Below are 6,810 nucleotides of genomic sequence, written 5' to 3' on the forward strand. Positions count from 1 at the left end.
TGCAGGAATGAGTCTTCCTGCTGCATGGGAGGCCCAAGGGAACAACTGTCCATCCCTGGACTCGAGCATTGCTGAAGTCCAGACCTCCCGCGCTCCCGGCACTGCCCCCATCAACATGTCGTCTTTCCTTTGATGATGACATTATGATTTATTGACGATTTCTCCTGTAGACGAACTTTGGGGCTATTTCCATTTTGGGAGTAATTTCACCAAATGATTCTGTGAAGCGTCTTACACGTGTACGCAGGTGCTTCTGTGCCTCTGTGTAATTAACTCTTTAATTTGATTTAATTTTATTAAGTGATGCCATGCATTCACTAATATTATCCTGATGTCTTTCTGGATGCCTTAGGCCCAGCACTGTCCTGGCCCAGCTCTACCCTCCGGCACAGGGCGGGGCGGCTGTGATGGTTTTGGGTAATCATGTCTTCACTTGAGTGCATATGAAACATCACAGCATTGTCTACTTCCTGGCCGCATTGCAGGTCTTAGTGAAGGGGTGGCCTGCCCCTCCACACCTGTGGGTGTTTCTCGTTAGGTGGAACGAGAGACTTGAGAAAAGAAATAAGACACAGAGACAAAGTATAGAGAAAGAAAAGCGGGGGCCCAGGGGACCGGCGCTCAGCTTACAGAGGACCCACGCCGGCACCGGCCTCTGAGTTCCCTTAGTATTTATAGATAATTATCTTTACCATCTTAAAGATAAGGGAGTGGCAGGACAATAGGATCATTTTTAGGGAGGAAATTAGCAGTAAGACATAAGAACAAGGATCTGTGACATGAATAAGTTTAAAGGAAAATCCTGTGCCTTGAGATAAACCTTTTAGCAACATTGTTTCATCCTATCACATGGGGATAAACCTTGGACAATACCTAGCTTTTCTAGGAACAAAGTCACACCCTGCACGCCCAAAATCCATTAAACCTTGAGTTACCACAGCACATGTCTCTTGCAAGGACAAGGTCACAGATTAACAGCATCTCAAATACAGAACAAAATGGAGTCTCTTATGTCTACTTCTTTCTATATAGACACAGTAACAGGCTGATCTCTTTCTTTTCCCCACATTTCCCCCTTTTCTTTTCAACAAAACCACCATTGTCATCATGACACCGAGATTACATACTTCACAAAGTAATAGAATATCACAAAGCAAGTGGAGGCAGGATGAGATCACAGGATGGTGTTAAAATTAAAATTTTTGGGCATGCATAGTCATGGATAACATCTTATCAGAAAACAGGGTTTGAGAGCAGACAACCTGTCTGACCAAAATTTATTAGGTGGGAATTTCCTCGTCCTAATAAGCCTGGGAGCGCTACAGGAGGCCGGGGCTTATTTCATCCCTTCGGCTTCAACCGTAAAAGGCGGCACGCCTCCAAGGGGGTCGTTTATAGGCCTACCCTCAGAGCGCATTCTCTTTCTCAGGGATGTTCCTTGCTGAGAAAAAGAATTCAGCGATATTTCTCCTATTTGCATAATGAAAAGAGAAGAAATATGGCTCTGTTCCGTCCGGCTCACCGGCGGCCAGTTCAAGGTTGCCTCCCTTGTTCCCTGAACATTGCTGTTATCTTATTCTTTTTCCAAGATGCCCAGATTTCATATTGTTCAAACACACGTGCTCCACAAACAATTTGTGCAGTTAAGGCAATCATCACAGGGTCCTGAGGTGACATATATCCTCCTCAGTTTACAAAGAAGATGATAGAATTAAAAGATTAAAGTAAAGTCAGACATAAGAAATTACGAAAGTATTAATTTTGGAGAACTAATAAATGTCCATGAAATCTTCACATTTTATGTTTTTCTGTCGTGGCTTCAGCCAGTCCCTGTGTTCAAGGTCCCTGACTTCCCGCAACGTTCTCCCTCCCTTTTCCTCTGTATAAATGTGCCATGGCGATGAAGGCTTGTTCGTTAGTCAATGGTGCTCGATTGCGGTGTTTCCGTCTCCGTGGAGGCGCTTTTCTTTGCATCTCCGATGGGTTCATTGTAGAACTTCAAATGTTTAGTGGGTATCCAAACAGGAAGCTGATTTTCTCCTGGTGAAACACAAGCAAAACCTCTTCCCCAGGTTATCACCTTCCCTATTTCCCATGTCTTATTTTTGTTGTCTTTCCACCAAATCAGTTTTCCTTCATGTGGACTGTTCTTTTTACCAGTAAGATGTTGTTCTGCAGAAGTAGTAGTCTGATTTCTATAAATGTTTAAAAAATTTAAAGTATAGAGTGCTAGATTAAGCTGCATCTGAGGAGTGGTACACTCCTTACTGTCTCCCCCTTTTTTTTGTTTAACTGAGTTTCGAGTGTTCTATTAGTTCTTTCAACTATGGCCTGTCCTTGGGAATTATAAGGAATTCCTGTTGTATGTGTAATATTCCACTGATTTAAGAATTTTTGGAAAGCTTTACTACAATAACCTGGTCCATTGTCAGTTTTAATTTTTTCTGGAACTCCCATTACAGCAAAACAAGATAATAAATGTTTTTTAACATGGGAAGTACTTTCTTGATTATCTGGTCCTAAACAATGTAAAATCATTGTACTTTCGTACACTTCTGAAGCTGTGCCTACGCCGACAAGTCTTGTAACAGCCTTTTGTTTAGGCCAATTTTTTGGCCATTGATTTAAAGCAATGACAGAGATGTCTGCTTCAGTGTCTACCAACCCTTCAAACTGTTTTCCTTGAATAATGGCCTTACACACAGGTCTGCTCTCAGAGACCAGATTTGCCCAATATGCAGCCTTTCCTGCCGGATCAGTGCTTCCGAACCCTCCTGTTCTTTTTATCTCACTGTTTCCAACTTTAATATAAGGTAGGAGTAATAATTGAGCAATCCTGTCTCCTGGACTGGCACTCCAAGGAACTGAGGAACTAATAACCAATTGAATTTCGCCTTTATAGTCTGAATCAACCACACCAGTATGAATTTGAACTCCTTTTAGATTTAAACTTGATCTTCCTAAAATTAGTCCTACAGTCCCCTCAGGCAATGGGCCATATACCCCTGTGGGGATTTTTCGAGGAGGCTCCCCTGGAAGCAGAGAGACTGCTTGTATGGTGCATAAATCTACTGCTGCACTGCCGTTTGTGGCGGGGGATAATTGCTGTATTGTGATAACTGGCTTATTCCCTGAGACACTTGTGGCAATGGGGGTTGTTGTTCCTGAAAACCCTGAGGAACAAAGGGCTGAATTTGGAATGCCCCAGTTTGTTGCGGGGCCTGAGGCTGGCCCCTCCTCTCGTTTCCCGACAGTGGTTGCCCATTTTTATCAAATTTAGAACGACATTGATTACCCCAATGTTTTCCCTTTTTACATCTTGGACATAGGCCAGGTGGCTCTTTATCTGTTCTTGTAGTAGTTTGAGTAGTTACATTTTGTTTATTTGAGACTAGGCAATTCTTTTTTAGATGACCAATTTGACCACAATTATAACATCTTCCCCCAAATGTTCTAACCTGTCCTCCTAAAGCAACTCCTGTGATTGCTTGAGCCATAAGCATAGCTTTATGCATAGCTCCTCCAATTCCATCGCAGGCCTTAACGTACTCTGAGATTACATCTGATCCTGCGGGAACCCTTCCTTTTAATGGTTTAATGGCTGATTGACAATCAGGATTGGCGTTTTCATATGCCATCAACTCCACTATGACCTTACGGGCATTCTCATCGGTAATTGACTTTTGAGCAGCATCTTGAAGTCTTGCTACAAAATCAGGGTAGGGCTCTTTAGAGCCTTGTCTTATTGTATTAAAGGAGGGGCAGGCGGTTCCTGGGTCTTGGATTTTCTCCCAGGCCCTAAGGCAGATAGCCCTGATTTGCTCAATGGCCTCATTTGGCATTATTACTTGTTGGTCAACAGTGCTCCAATTTTGACCTATTCCTAATAGTTGATCTGCATCTATGTCAATTGGAGGATTGGCAGTCCTATTTTTTCGGACCTGTACTTGTGCCCCATCAATCCACCAAGTCTTAAATTGTAAAAACTGAGAGGGTGAGAGTGAGGATTTTGCCAGAATCTCCCAATCATAAGGAATGAGTCTATGTCCATGAGCAATGGAATCTAATAATGTTCTCATGTAAGGAGAGTTGGGTCCATACTGTTTTACTCCCTCTTTCATTTCTTTTAGCATTTTTATAGAAAAAGACTTATATCTGGCTTCAGCTACGGGAAGCTCTCCCTCTTGGGCCCCTTCTCCAGGTGGTCTTGCTTCTAATATTACTGGGAATTGCCACGCCTCAATATCTCCTTGTTTTCTTGCCTCATCAATAATTTTATGTAACGCACTACCCTGTGTACTAGGCAGTGCTGTAGGATTAAGTCTCATGGTGGGCGGTTGAGGATATGGCACCCTGCCCTGTGGCGCTGGAAATGTTCCTGGCTGTCCACACAGATTTTCTGGGGGCAACCGATACTGCAGTTCGGCTGGCAGCCAGTATTGATAGGCTACTGGCGGCTGGGTCTTATCTTCTACCGGCTGATATTGTGGACACTGCATTTGGAATGGCATTGCCATGACAGAAACTCTATCTTTTTCTATTTGATCTTCTTTTGGAGTTTGTACTTGTTTAACCTGCATTTGAGGTTGTAAAGTTACAGGCATTTGAGCTGCTGGAAGAGCAGTTGGCCATCGTGGTTTAGACTCTGATGGCTCTGCTAATTCTGGATTTTTTTCTTCTAATTTTAACGTTTCAGGATATACTACCTCCTGTAATTGATTATCGTCAACATTTTGCGTTGACCGAGCCATAGCCGGCTCTGATACACATTCACAGTGTGAACTTTCCTTTCCTTTCCGGGATTCTATCCCTGCCTCTTTTTCACAATCTACTGCACAGCTTTTAGGGACATCAGAAATTGGAACGCTATCTTCTTCTGTTTGAAATGGTTCTAAAGCTACTTTAATAATGACCCAATCATTCCATACTGTGAGCGGAATGTTTTTACCTTCCCTACTTGCTTGTTTTAATTCTTTGCCAATTTTTTCCCAATCTTTTAGATCTAAAGTTCCCTGTTCCGGAAACCATGGACAAAACTGCTCTATTGTTTGAAATAGCGTAATTAGATTTTTGGTAGAGACTTTAACTCCCCCTCTTTTTAAGAGAATTTTAATAAAGCTGCGATAAGAGGCATATTTACTCTTAGTTTGCCCCATTGTTACCCTAGGTTCTTCCGAGCGCACAAGCTTACCGCAAGGCTGACTGTAGACGTACTCGGGAGTCTCTCGTCGACTTGTCCTCAATGACCACGCTCCAGCGTACCTTCACCTTAGAGAAAAGCTTCCACGTTGGGCACCAGATGAAGGGGTGGCCTGCCCCTCCACACCTGTGGGTGTTTCTCGTTAGGTGGAACGAGAGACTTGAGAAAAGAAATAAGACACAGAGACAAAGTATAGAGAAAGAAAAGCGGGGGCCCAGGGGACCGGCGCTCAGCTTACAGAGGACCCACGCCGGCACCGGCCTCTGAGTTCCCTTAGTATTTATAGATAATTATCTTTACCATCTTAAAGATAAGGGAGTGGCAGGACAATAGGATCATTTTTAGGGAGGAAATTAGCAGTAAGACATAAGAACAAGGATCTGTGACATGAATAAGTTTAAAGGAAAATCCTGTGCCTTGAGATAAACCTTTTAGCAACATTGTTTCATCCTATCACATGGGGATAAACCTTGGACAATACCTAGCTTTTCTAGGAACAAAGTCACACCCTGCACGCCCAAAATCCATTAAACCTTGAGTTACCACAGCACATGTCTCTTGCAAGGACAAGGTCACAGATTAACAGCATCTCAAATACAGAACAAAATGGAGTCTCTTATGTCTACTTCTTTCTATATAGACACAGTAACAGGCTGATCTCTTTCTTTTCCCCACACTTAGTTACGAGTTTATTTACTCTCCTTGATTTGCACTGTTTTGGAGGATATGTAAACAGATTTTGATCTAGGTTGCTTCTGACAGGAATTGAGAAGTTAAGTAAAAATTAATACAAATTCTACCATCATTTAATACAATGAATTTAACACTTAGATACTCATTAGTGTAGTAAATAACATATTTTTTCCTTAGGCTTTCTTTTTTAGCTTTTGTTAATTTGCCATGCACAAATAGCTAATGAGGGGTATAAAAGGACAAATCTCATTTCTGACGATTTTTTAATTTTTCAATCAAGTCATCATCAGCTTCTCGGTGCACTGTTTGAGATGAATTCAGCTAAGGTTGGCTGGGTGCTGATTAGACACTAGATTCTGTCTTCTATGAAACAAAACAAAGCAAAACAAAGCCTACTCTCTAGGTCTTCTTCTACTTACGAAGGACAAGTTACAGGAAGTACTCTCCTCCCATTAAAAAAAAAATAGAAAACGGGATAAAACATGGGAAGCACACGTTTGCAGATAGAAACAGCTGATCATGGAGGCTCCGGAGAGAAGGGAGACAGACCCAGTGAGCCCTTGTTATGGACCCGCTCACCTCCTGGCACAGCCTCCACTCTGCAGCCCAGAGACCAGAAATGCAAAAGCAAACAGAACCGGGGCTGCTGGCTGGAGAGACTGCGCTGAAAACCCAGGGCAGCTGAGACGGTCACGCTGTGTGGGCAGCACCCTGGGAAGCAGAGGCCGCCCAGCAGAGACTCCCGTGACGTGCAGGGAGCCCTCATGAGTCCTCACCTGGGCCGTGGTCAGCATGCTGAGTGAAAAGCCCACAAGATCACTGAAAAAGACACCGAGAATCTTCAGGCTGAAACATCTCAGTGCTCACACAGGCCTGGAAAGGTTGCACTTCACCGCAAGAATGGAGAGGCCTCCTAC

At 43.2% G+C, this 6,810-nt stretch overlaps 1 long non-coding RNA gene across 1 annotated transcript; it reads right to left on the reverse strand.

Moving 5' to 3' along the window:
• Positions 1-583: 583 nt before the first annotated feature.
• On the reverse strand, positions 584-5,873 carry LOC126933469 (uncharacterized). The gene is made up of 2 exons (XR_007718610.1): positions 5,192-5,873; positions 584-2,040 (listed from the first exon to the last, which is right to left on the reverse strand). It is a non-coding gene; the product is annotated as an uncharacterized LOC126933469 (long non-coding RNA).
• Between the last annotated feature and the right edge of the window lie 937 nt (positions 5,874-6,810).

Source organism: Macaca thibetana, chromosome 13 (assembly GCF_024542745.1).
Source record: "Macaca thibetana thibetana isolate TM-01 chromosome 13, ASM2454274v1, whole genome shotgun sequence".
NCBI classification, from domain to species: Eukaryota; Metazoa; Chordata; class Mammalia; order Primates; family Cercopithecidae; genus Macaca; species Macaca thibetana.